We start from the raw sequence: 12,639 nt of genomic DNA on the forward strand, positions 1-12,639 counted from the left end.
ACCCCTCCCAGGTCTCCACTACCCATGAGGATTACCCAGCCTTGGCTGTAAACTAGAAAGTTTTATACCATCTACCTCAAACCAGGTACATTTTGACCCAAAATAAAAAAGGTTGGAAATAAAAATGTAAAAAAAAAAATTGCCCAGAATGCATACATCCTGTTTATAATGTGCGTGTTGGTTAACTCCTCTGTAATGCCGCCAACTAACATTCCCCAAATCCCCAACGGGGGCACCCAAGGTTAAATTGGAGGAAAGTACTGTACTTCTGATACATTGAGACACAAACACAGAAGATGCCGCTCGATGCTCATGTTTAGCTCCAATGATTTGCTTCATACAGAGAACCCATCAGATCTCCAAACCACATGGGAGGGTCCAGTCCGATTTCTGCACTGAAGGCGGAGCTTCAAAGTAGCACATCGAATTCCCAACCACCACCACAAAAAAAAAAAAAAAACAGCTAGTTGCATTTTACGTCTTTCTGAGGAACAAAGCTAGGCGACGATTTGTGTGTTCACTCATTACGAGGAGGGGTACATGAAAGGATTTATTTTCTGTATTTATTGGGTCAAGTAAGTAAAACAGGAATTCTAGCCAGCACCTCCCTGGGGAAACGGGCATTTATGGGGATGACATCTATGGAAAGGTGGGGGTCGGACAGAGTGAGATGGGGGGGTGACATGTCTATGCCAGGTTACCATGGAAACACGACCAAACGGCCATTTCAAAATAAAGAACCAATCATGTACTGCCTCCTAATACTGGCTTTGGGGGGGCCGATGAAGAGGGTCAGGATGCTGCGGTCACGGGAGGCTTTTGTCCCACGAATGCCGGGTTTTTTTTTGCCTCCGTTACCATGGCAACCAAAAGGCCCTCTCCGCGCCTCCTCCTCCCCCCCACCCCCTTGTTACCTAGGGGATGTCAGTCGGGCCTAAAAGCATTCTCCCAAGTAACTGCCTGGAAAGAGAAGCTGGGTGGAGAAAGCGAGAGAGAAGGGTGGAGGCTGAGCAGGGAGGGAAGACTGAAGAAGAGAAAGGCAGAAAGAAAGGGGGGGGGGGGGAAGCTCATTTTCTAACCCTTCTCCCTTTGTTCAGCAGCAGAGATCGGATTTCTCCAGGGAGCTGTAATATGAAAGCCTCGGGAAATAAAAGGAAAAAAAACTTTAAACCATCCTGGGACAGCTACACCCAGAAGCTGGCAAACTGCTTTTGTGTGGAGCATAGCTTTTAATTAGCATTTGCTGGAAGATTTAGATGTGTTTTTGTGTCCACGTTTTTTTTTTTTTTTTTTTTTTTTGCAACAGTGTTAAAAGCCTGTAATGAATCTGGAAGCCGACTCAATTCACCCCCACGTAAAGTGCTGCAGAACCATTTACCAATTGTCTTGTTCCAGGGCAAAACAAAAAGGAACTCTCCACCCCCCTCCCCAAAAACAAATGATAAACAATGGCCTTTTTGGAGGAAATAAAAAAGGGGTCACATTTCGAATCCAACTGGTTCATAGATATATATATAAAAAAAAAAAAATCACAAGTAATAAAATTGTCCCCCCAAAAAACCAGTAGGCTCCCTGCATGTCTGGGGGTCATTATCCCCATGCGACATTCACCTCTTCTACTTGTAACCGTCGCAGTATGAACGCACGACTTTACTTGAAAACGAGAGGTAACTCTCAATGTATTACTTCCTGGTAAAATATTTTATAAATAAATAATTGCCTTTATTTGAAAGGAGTGAACATCTTCCTGAGCAAAAGGTGAAGCAGGCTTCCCCGCATATTACGTGGTATTAGAACGATTTTTTAGAACGATCTTTATTTGCTCTTTCCCCTTTCCCCCTCCCCCGCTTACTTTTTACGAATGGTCCCTTACCAACCCTCCCCCCTAACCACGCAGGCGACACTAAAATGTGGGTGTTTATGACGGAGAGCACTTTTAAATAGCACATTCCAGGTCCTAGTTGGAACAGTTTAAAACACAATTTATAAAACAGTGCAGTAATAATCGTGCGTTTACATTAGGGAAATAATACGCTACCATTTAGCCGGCCTCAAACGCTAACCCGTAGAGCCTGTTTTTTGTTTTCATGCAGTTCAAAGTCCACAGAAAGACGTCTGCGGAGCCATTCGAAACTCGTCAGATAGGAAACGTCTTTGCTGCTAGAGGGCTTGTTAAATTTAAAAAAAAAAAACTCAACTTTTATCAGATATAAAATATATCTTTATGGCAAAAAGTTAAATCATAATAAACCCCTTATTTGACTCAAATATACAATTTGTTTATTTCGTCAATTCACTGAGACATTAGAGGGTTTTTAAACCACATTGTAATTTACCATTTGCCTAAAGCACACATTAACGCAATAAATTCTGCGTTGGTCCTGGTTTAAAGCAGCAAAAACATGTTAAATCTTCTGGTTTTTTTTTATTATTATTCTTATTTAACACACTTTATGCTATGTTTAATGAGTTTTAAAGCATCTTTTGATTTCTAAAGCAGGCTTTAGCACTTTCCTGTTTGCGATACTTTGTTGCCAATGTACCCAGCAGTTTCAGCTGTAAACTGCAACAATAGATCATGTTACCTTAGTAATATAAAGGACTAAGGACACATTGTAGCTGCTGAGTTACACCGACGGAAGGATTGACTGAAACTGAAAGGCGGCCATTTAGTTAGGCACACCGTCAGGATTTTGACAGATATATAAACAGGATATAACAGGAGCAGCAAACGATTCCCAGCGTAGGTAAGAACGTACAATTATACATTCTCACGTGCTTTACATATACGAATAAAAAGGAGAACTGTAGTATTGCGGCTTTAACAAATTGTGCATGATAAATGAGGGGCAAAATACTGCATTGGTTGGGGCAACTCAATTGTGTTAAGAGGTCCTGCAAAAATCCCACCAATACAGCTCTGCAACTGAAAAAAAAAAAGAGTGTGTGAAGTGAATATTTTGTGCACTTCATTTTGCGTGGGAACACCGTTTATCCTGAATTTCCTTCTCCCCTGAAAATACGGAGAGCGGGCCCGAGCTTCCTCCGAATATTCTCGCTCTTGGAAGATGACCGAGTCAGAATGAGACATTTCAAGCGCTTTACAGGAACGCCAACCCAGTGTAGGGGGAAAAAGAAATGGAAGTGTAAACATTGTTTTCCATTTCCTGCCGCCTGTATTATAATCATTAGGCGACCTGCCTGTGCTTTTCTCAGAGCAATGAGATCATGCCCGTTCGCAAAGGGATAAGTTCTCAAAAGGGCTGACCCAAGAGGGCTTATAAAATCAAGATAAAAGCCAGCCCTGTCCCACCTCCCCCGCGCTTTCACACACACAAGCGAGTCAGAGCTATTTCAAAGCAGCAATCCCCGCTAAATTAGAGGTTTTCTTTTCCCTTCTTCAAAACAGACTCTCCTAAAATGTTTGCGTAAATATACTGTACCACTGCAGTTCCTCTACTTGTGCTGGGTAGAGCAAGCAATTACCGTGGAAGTCACCTAATCCAAGGGTTCTCAACTCCAGTCCGCAAGACCCCCCCCCCCCAACCAACAGGTCAGGTTTTATGGATATCTCTGTTTCAGCCTGCTTCAGCGCAGGTGGCTCAATCAATGCCAGCTTCAGCACAGGTGGCTCAATTAGTGGCTCAGCCACTGATTGAGACACCTGTGTTGAAGCTAGCATATCCTTAAAACCTGACCTGTTGAGGGAGGGGGGGTTGAGTCTTGAGGACTGGCATTGAGAACCCCTGCCCCAACCTATGCAGCCTAACACACACACACACACACGTTTGATACAGCAGGTAACAGCTGGTCTCTCAGAAGCATGAAGTGCACCTGCTGAAAAGATGTAGTTGGAGAGCATTCAAACCCTTTTGATGTTGAGACTGGTTCTTGGAAGATACCTTTCTCACCAGTTGGGTAGGAAGGAGAGTCTTGGGGTTTCCCTATGTTATAACAACACAGCATCGCATTCTCGGTACTCACCAGGGCAGGGGCACAGGGAGACGGATGTTGGTTGGTCTAATCAATCCTACGGACCTTTGTGCATCTTGGAAAAACTCGAGGGCGAATCCCGTTTGCCAAACTTAAAGACACGTGGTCCTGTGGAGCTCAGCATCGAGGCTCCTCACAAGCGATTCCTTTCATGGGACGTACAGCAGAAGTCTGAAAAATGAAGAGTAGCAGCCATGAAATCCTTTGCTTGGCGGCCCACAGTTATAATGAACTCATCGCTGGAGCCCAGTGCATGATGGCAACAGGCTTCAACTTTGAACCAGAGGCACATGGTGATATAAGGCCAAATTCCCCAAATGGTCGAGCTGTAAGGCAACTAGTGGGGGGTGTCCTGGAACAGGATTGTGTTTTTTCTCTGTCTTCAGGCTGCCAGCACTCCTTGTGGGTTTCTTGTCAACCCCCTTGCCAGGTGGTTTTGTCACAGTTAATTTCCCATCAGCCCAGACCAGCATGCTGTCTCTTAGTACCAGCATCCATCGCGAGCAGTCATCTCTCCTATCCTGGTAAAGTTACCGATTTTCACCTATCCCTATATTCTGCATGTAGCCCACTTCCCTCACAGCTCCCCTTCCCCTCCATTACTCTCATTTCCCAGTGTTCCCTCAGTACTTTCCCCCCCTGTTTATTTGTATGTTGTTGCCCCAAGTATACACTTCAACAAGTAAGAAGGTTCCCTTGCTTGATATATGGGATTGAGTTAACCTGCCTGTCCCTACGCATCTAATTCAACTAAATACTGCAAGGTGCCTTATGGCTTAGCACCGCTTAGTAAATAAACCCCAAAGCGACTTGCTCAACACGGAAGGCACTCAATCCAAATTCTCCCACTTCAGAGGCCAGTGGGTAAGCAAAATGAGGTCCATACAGAGAGCCCCACTAAATCAGCAAATCCAACTCATAGATGCGAAGCCATTCTGCCTCATTTTTAGGATACGCTTGCAATCAATCACAATTTAGGGCAGGACAATAAAACGCTGGCCTAGTGGTGATAAAATCGTGTATTACGAGCAGCTGTATGAATCTCAATACAAGTTCCTTGTGATCTTGGGCAATTCATTTCAGAACGTTAAATAATGAGTTCTTGCAAGCTAGGTTTAACGTCTCTGGGAATTCAATGTCGCGTGGCATCCCCTGTTCGTGCGAATATCAACAGATAGAAATATATAATATACATACGGATATTATGGAAACGGAATGATTTACCATGCATTATCTGAGAGGAAGATTAGCAATTATCCGAGCACAAATTGGAGACAAGAATATGTCCAATATTTGGGCAGCTTTGAACCACTGAGACAGTTTGATGAATGGAGCACAGATAAGCACTTAAGATGCATTGAGTTATGTCGTCTCACTGCTTCACAATGGATCCATATGAAGCCAAACATGCAGGGCATGTTCTGAGAAGCTCAATTTGAGGCTAATAGTTATTAATTCCTTCCTGGCTCTGGCAATACAAGCAGACGGTAGGAAACCCTAGACTGTGTCCCACGCTCACACTCCAAGAGTTCATTACCTCATCTCACCCCCATCCATCAACATGAACTGCCGCAGTCCCTGTGCAGGGAGATTACTGACCGCTAGCCATAAAATACTGTATCTCTCCAATTCTCCCCGGCACATTCCTCTTGCTGTAAACCAGCCAAGAAATATGAAGACTTGTGTTCCGTGGCAACGAATAAAGGATTGCACGGATTAAAGTAGCAGTTCAAGCAATATCCTACATGTTTTTTTTTTTTTAATAAATCAGTTCTGTACTATGAGAAAATACTTGTTGCATTAAAAAAAAAAACATTCTATTTAAGACATTTTTAATGTTTCTATTGTAGGAAGCATTTCCAAAGTGACAGCCCCCTTTCCCTTCTGATAGGCTCTGGCTGTTGAGCTCCGTCCTCTCTCTAGCAGTGTACCAATTGTATCTAGTAACTACCCAGTCAATCATATTCCAGGGCTTCATTGCCCACAATGCTGTGCAAGAAAGGAATTAAATAACCCGGAGCAAGCGAACGATTACAGGAGAACGGATCGATCTGCAGCTTAGCTAATCACTTGTCAGTGTGCAGATTGTATTGATGCACATATTGAATGGGAAAAAAAAATATATATTTTTTTTTTAAACGGCAGCTTGAACTGCAGCTTTAACAGGAATGTCGCAGAGAAAAAAATACTATCTCCAACAATTAAAGCTGCAGACCAAGCAATATCCTACGTGCCTTTAAAAAAATCAAAAATAATCAGTTCTGTACTATGAGAAAATACTTGTAGCATTTTTTTTAAACAACTCTAAATGACATGTTTAATGTATTAAAATAGAACAAGCCTTTTTTGTTTCTATAGCAACCATTTACAAAGTCACATCCCCTTCCTCTTCTGAAACAGGCTCTGGCACACCCCTTTTCGAGCCCTGCTCTCTCTCTAGCCTAGCACCAAGTGGCGGATTTACCATTAGGCGTGTGCCTAGGGCTGCAAAACTTGGGGGATGCAAAAATGTTTGCACCGTATACATTTGACGCGCTTTCGGCCCTGATAGGAAGACACATACATGGGGTGAGCGCCTCTTTGCAACCACACTCCTTCTCCATTCGAATCACAGTCAAATGATGCTACGAACGTCACATGGCGTCTCGTAGCCATGGCAACGTAATGTGAACTGACGGCATTATGTCACGTTACCACGGCAACGCAGAACCAGGTGACACCATTTGCGGTGTCATTTGACACTGGGATTCAAAGTGAGGAGGGCGGCAGCAAGTAGGCGCCCACCACATGTAAGTGCCATGGGGCACCAATTATATCTAGTGACTGCCTGGTGACACGATCTTCCCAACAGAACTTTGCCTCTTTGGTCCTCTTCTACTGCATGGACAGCCATTTAGTGAATCCCCGACCCGAGTCTTTACCGATCAATCAGCAACTTAGTCCATTACTTATCACTGTGTGGATTGTATTGATGCGCATATTAATGCGAAAAATTTTTTAATTCAAGAACGGCAGCTTGGACTGCTGCTTTAACCTAAGATTAGGTAGTATGAAATTAGCAAGGCTGCGCTTACAGTGCCGGCGACGGCGCCATCGCGGCAAAACAAAGGCATTGTTGCCGTAGTCTACGCTTATAGTGCACGTGACGGCGACAAAGCGACGGAGCGACAGTGCAACCAGAAATCTGGTATTCACGGATATTTGATTTTTTTCGATGACGGTCTCCCCATGCGGCCAATCAGGAGCTTCTCCGTGCCTCTGCCCTCCCCCTTCATGACGTCATCCAGCGACGTCGCCTAACCTTCCAAATACAACTCGTCGCAATGGCGACTGACGTCATCGGTCGCGTAGCCGGCTGTATAAGCGCAGCCTTATATGCAGCAAAGTTTGTTGCCGTGACAGCTCTGGCTCCTAATATTTGGTCTGGCTCCCAACTTCTTTATATTTTTAAAATCGACCCCCGAGATATAGATATATAATCACCACACACAAAGATTTGAACCGAATCTGAAGCACATGGCCCCTTGGCACTGAAGGGGATAACTTGTATATTGAATATAAGCATACCATTAGGAGAAGATTATTATATTCTGATCAGAGATATTTGTATAATACCACAAACATGCTACGGCATTAGATTTAATCACGACAAAATGTGACGCATGGCAGTAAAATGCAACGCCGCATACAGCAGGTATAGCCTGGTTATCAGGTCATTAACCCTGTATGTGCTGAAGTGCTGTATTGCTGGCCCCCTTAGGTGCTAAAGGGGTTAAGAAATCTTGCCACAAGACAGAACAATGTGCTATTGTTCGCAAGCTGTAATCATTGTAAACAGAGGGAAAAAATAAACTCAGGTATGAAACAGAATGGACAAAAAGTACGTTATCCGTGAAATGACAGCGGCTGCGAGACAATGCGGCTGTAACTTGCTACAAAACACAGCCCTAAAGGGCAGTCTGCGTGGGACGCCAGGAGAATGACTGTGACAGGCACCCTTTGTGCGGTGGAACTGGGTGGGTTGTGCAGGTTAGCATGTCTCTTCCAATAACTGCCAAGTCACGTGAGCACGCGGCCGAGATTCCTCTAATACAGCGGTGAGCAAAGTGGGGGGCGTCACAAGTGCCCAATCCCACCCGCGTACAGTGTGCCGCAAATAAAATAAAAATACCGCTCCTGAGCGCATTCACATCTCAGACAGGTCCAGAACCCTGCCTTTCCCCATTGTCTCTTACCATACAATGCTTCCATGGCAGCCAGGGATTCTGGGTAATGGCATGCAAATGAGCACTCAGTGTGTCACTTTTTGCTTGTTATCCATTTTGACATGGATCCCTATAAGCTTCTGCCCGCGTATTACACAGCTTATCCAGCTGCAAGTGAGTTTACAAACAGAAGTATGTGTATTTTTTTTTTCACTTCTGCGTAAATACCAATTAGTGTAATATTATTAATAATAGCCATACTTTGAAAATAATACATTTTGTCACCTATATAATGACACATCGGTGCTGCATCAAATACATTTTTGTGTTGGTACAGGGCAACTTCATTCTGCACTAATACTAGTAACAGTCTTTTTAGGGTTTAAGCCAAGTTGAACTAGGCAGACAATTTAGATGGACTTTTAATGGATTAGTAAATGGCATTAATTCTATATGTAGCCCTGGTGTCTAGCGGCTCCTGGAGCCCCCCCTCCTGTGGAGCAGCGCGGTCGCGGGTGCCGCCATTACCAGCGACGGACCCGACGGCTGCTTCCAAGGGTGGGGGCCGGAGCAGGGAGCAGCGTGTCTTTTCCTGCATGCGGCCGGTTGCCAGGGACGCGATCGGGCCGTTGCTACGGCCGCAGTCGCGTCGCTAGGGTCCCGGAGGCTCGCGGAGCAGGGCGCCGCCATTGCGAGGTGCATTGCGCATGCGCAGGGGCTAGGAGCCCCACAGATAGCTCGTGCATGCGCAGATAGGAGCCCGCGAAACCCTAGCCTACCAGGGAAGGCTCTGAGCAGGGACTACGAGTCCCATGAGCCTCTGCGTGCCCCACGTGATGCCAGGGAGCCAATAGGGCTTAGGATCCCCCTGCAGGCAGAAGGATACATTTCGCGCGCTGAGCCCACGTTAGTTAGTTAGTTGGAGCTGGGGAGCTGAAGGGGAAGGAAGGGTGCAGGGAGCGAGTGAAGCTCCTGCACCGCGTAAGGTCCCCCACATCCCAGGTAGGCCCCAACTCCCCACCAGGTTAGTGGGTAATTGCTAAGGGACGGCCCAAGATAGGGACGCTGCCCTTAGTGCGTGTGTGTGTGCTGTCTTGTCAGGGTCACGGCTGTCAGTGCTGTGAGGTCTGGCAAGCAGGCACAGGGTTTGTGCAGCACGGTTGCTGCACGCACCCAGTAGGCTGCAGCTACTGGCTGCGAGTGCTAGTTCTCAGTTAGTCAGGACCGGGAAGAGTTAGGGGAGCAGGCTATTAACCCCTTAGGTCCAAGATAGGTCCTCACTCCCCAGTTTGTGGTGCTACAGGGACAGGCCCTAGGTTAGGGAGCCCGTCACAGTAGCGCTAGTGTTAGATAGGGACACAGCGGACGCTGCGCTTCCCGAGAGAAGACTTGGGCTCAAGTCTGTGCCCAGAGACAGAGACTATCTCCAGGGTGGGATCGCCCCTGGCGGACCCTGGACAACGAACCACAGGTTCAGACGGAGATCACCAAGCGGCAGATCCTTTGTGAAGTCCGTTGCAGGCCCGAGCACTGGAGTGCTCGGCAGGTAACTCTGACCTACACGTGCACCAACAGGCCTAGTAGTTCCTTAGTGACTGCGCAGTCACACATATCCGCTCTCTATAGATTGCTGGACATTGTGTGGGGGATTACTGGACACGGGGTGGGATCACCCGGTATTATGTGTATTGTTATTAGTTCATATGCTCGCAAGTAAAAGTCGTTGGTTATTATACATACCGTGTATGTGGTTATTATATGTGTCCTGCGAGGAACAATTCCTGCTCTGCTAGGAACCATCGCAGGTGGAGGCGCTGCACCGAGTACAGGGTTACTCTTAATATAATTGCCCCAGGTTCCCCGTGGCGGAAACTCAGCCCTCCTGTGAGCCAACAGGTAACGCACCACACCTGGTAACATTGTATGTTCTCTGCACCCACACTATATACGCGATTGGGTGGGGTGGAATACCCGTTACATATACAAAACTTATAGTACAAAAACTGCGCAAAACACCGTATCAAACAAAAAAAAGCATTAGCTTCAACGGAAATGTTTCCCCCCAAATCTAGTGCTTTTTTTAACCCCAGTTTTGCAGTTGGGAGACTGATTAAAAAAGACCCCTTAGTGCAGGGGTGCGCAAAGTGGGCGTGGAGGGGGTGAGATTTTCTGGGGAGGATCGCAGTTGTTAGAGGCCCCGCGCTTTCCCGGAGGCATTAAAATAATGACAGGGATCGCGCAAGACTTTTCACTTACCTGGAGTTCCAGCAACGCGTCTCCATGGCAACTGGCATCAGATGACGCCACGACCCCGTGGCGTCATTTGACGCTGGAGACGTACAGGGAGAGGAGACAGGGGGGCGCATGTTGGTAAGTTTGTGCACCCCTGCTCCAATACACTATATCTGACAGTGGAACGGGTAACGGAGGTACTGGTCACTGTGCTGTGTGGGGTAAAAGGTGTTTTGTAATGGAGAATTCATGATGACAGATCATTGAGCCAAATTGGGCAAAATACACAGGTGTGTGTGTGTGTCTTGATGACGGTTCCATCGGCGCCATCGCACCCAGCCCCACGCTGTTCCTCATAGCAGTTAAACTAATCATTGGGGAAGAGTGTGGGACCTCTGTAAGTACCTCTTACCAGGTCCGGCGGCATCTCCCCCTCCTGCAGCGTCCCGTCATGGCACTGTATGGCGCTTGTGACGCCGAGGAGCAGAAAGGCCCGCCGGACCAGGTAAAAGGAGTCGCGAAAGCCCCTGTACCGAGCAAAAACTACAAGCCTGGCCTGGTTCTGTGCGCACACACACACGTGTAATAGCAATTGTGTAGGAAAAACACAATGGGTAATGGCACAGCCCTTTCATACCACTAGGGGGAGCTGAAGAGTGCAGAGCACCCTTCACCCCCTGTAACTCTGCAGGGGTGGGGCTAGGTTCAGCGGAGCTCAAACTTGGGAACTGTAGAGACCTGGTGAACAGAGTCCGTCCCTGGACTGCACTTACCTGGCTGGAGTGAAACGGTTTCATGAGGTGTGTGTCTGTGTCGAGTATGTATGCGAGGGTGGTGTGTGCGTGTTTGCAAATAGCACAGTGTACCTTTATTAATTCAACTGTGTGTGTATGGAGAGGAGGAGGGGGAAAGGAGGAGGGGGAGGAGAGGAGAAGGGGAAGAGGAGGGGAAGAGGAGTGGAAGGGAGGGGAGAGGAAGGGAGAGGAGGGGAGGGGGAAGGGCTAATAAAACAGATGCATTAAAAAAATTAATGCACGCGCTTTATACATTATTTTAATTTGTTATTTTCTATTAATTTTGACATGGCATTTTAATTGTGTAGCCTATAGATAGATGGTTAAATGTGTATATATGCACTACATTTTAATGCACAGACTTTTTGTTTTAGGAACTTGCTTGGTGCACTCAAACTCCATCTATGCAGAAATGGGTCTACATCTGCCACTTTGCCGTTCCTGAGAATGACACATTACTCTCGTCCATAAAGACGTGTGTGCGTTTACAATATCATGCAGGTGTACAGACAATATAAAAATTGCATTCTACGTATAAACTCCGCGATTTTACACAAATCCCATGGTGTCTTGAAACAAGTGAAGGTTACATAAAAGCCACTTTATTTTCCATGCCGTTTATATGAATACATTTCCCAATAATCTGATGGATAGATAGGATATACGGTGCAATATAGAACAGTCTCATTCCAATACAGGCACCAAGATGCTGTGCCCTGTTTCTAGGACACAATTCGTAACGAGGATTCCAGTGGGAAGATAGAAGAAAGAAGTCCCCTGCCATCTGAGCACTATCAAGCATTCCCACTGACCTTTTCCTTGCGTCTCTCCGCAGAAGAGGCGAGAATCGCTTTCTATAGCAGTCATGGAGATTTTTGAGATGTTGCTCTCTCTCACCCTTACTCACAGGTCATTCCAGTGAATACTTATTATACAGTGTTCGACAAACCTATACATTTGCACGCCCCGGGCGAGTGCATTTAACATCGTGGCGAGCTCCTATTGGCCCAAGCAGCACACGTGTGGTACTAGGTGGCGAGTAGATTTTTTAGTTCGGCGAGTAGATTTTTTGGTGATTTGTCGACCACTGATTATTAATACATAATTAAGGCGTTTGTCATATTCTGAATAACCCCCATTTTATTTAAAGACATTTAGGTAGTATTGAACATTAAAAGACAACCGTTCTCTTTCCACATTTTTCTTTGGGTTGTAGAACAAATGCAGCTCCTTAAGGACAGTCTTACCACTACTTGAAATTCTAGTCTAGAATAGTATTTCTCCTTGAATAGCAAAGATGTTCCTGTGTTTTTAGGACATTTATCTTGGAGTAACCGTTGAGAAAAAGCAGCGATATTAAGAGTCATAGATCAACATTTACACCCCCCCAGCCCCATCCTGTCTGCTAAGTATAC

General features: G+C 46.0%; 1 protein-coding gene across 3 annotated transcripts in view; it reads right to left on the bottom strand.

Moving 5' to 3' along the window:
* VANGL2 (VANGL planar cell polarity protein 2) overlaps nucleotides 1–12,639 on the bottom strand; it is a 68,423-nt gene that overhangs the window by 24,234 nt on the left and 31,550 nt on the right. For 2 of the 3 annotated variants that reach the window (XM_075607738.1, XM_075607739.1), the window contains one exon: nucleotides 3,985–4,164. The exons of the other annotated variant lie outside the window; for it this stretch is intronic. The gene's annotated coding sequence lies outside the window, so the exon portion shown is untranslated. The remainder of the gene's footprint in view (nucleotides 1–3,984; nucleotides 4,165–12,639) is intronic. 3 annotated transcript variants of the gene reach the window in all.

The sequence above is a fragment of the Ascaphus truei genome, chromosome 7 (assembly GCF_040206685.1).
Source record: "Ascaphus truei isolate aAscTru1 chromosome 7, aAscTru1.hap1, whole genome shotgun sequence".
Lineage (NCBI taxonomy): Eukaryota > Metazoa > Chordata > Amphibia > Anura > Ascaphidae > Ascaphus > Ascaphus truei.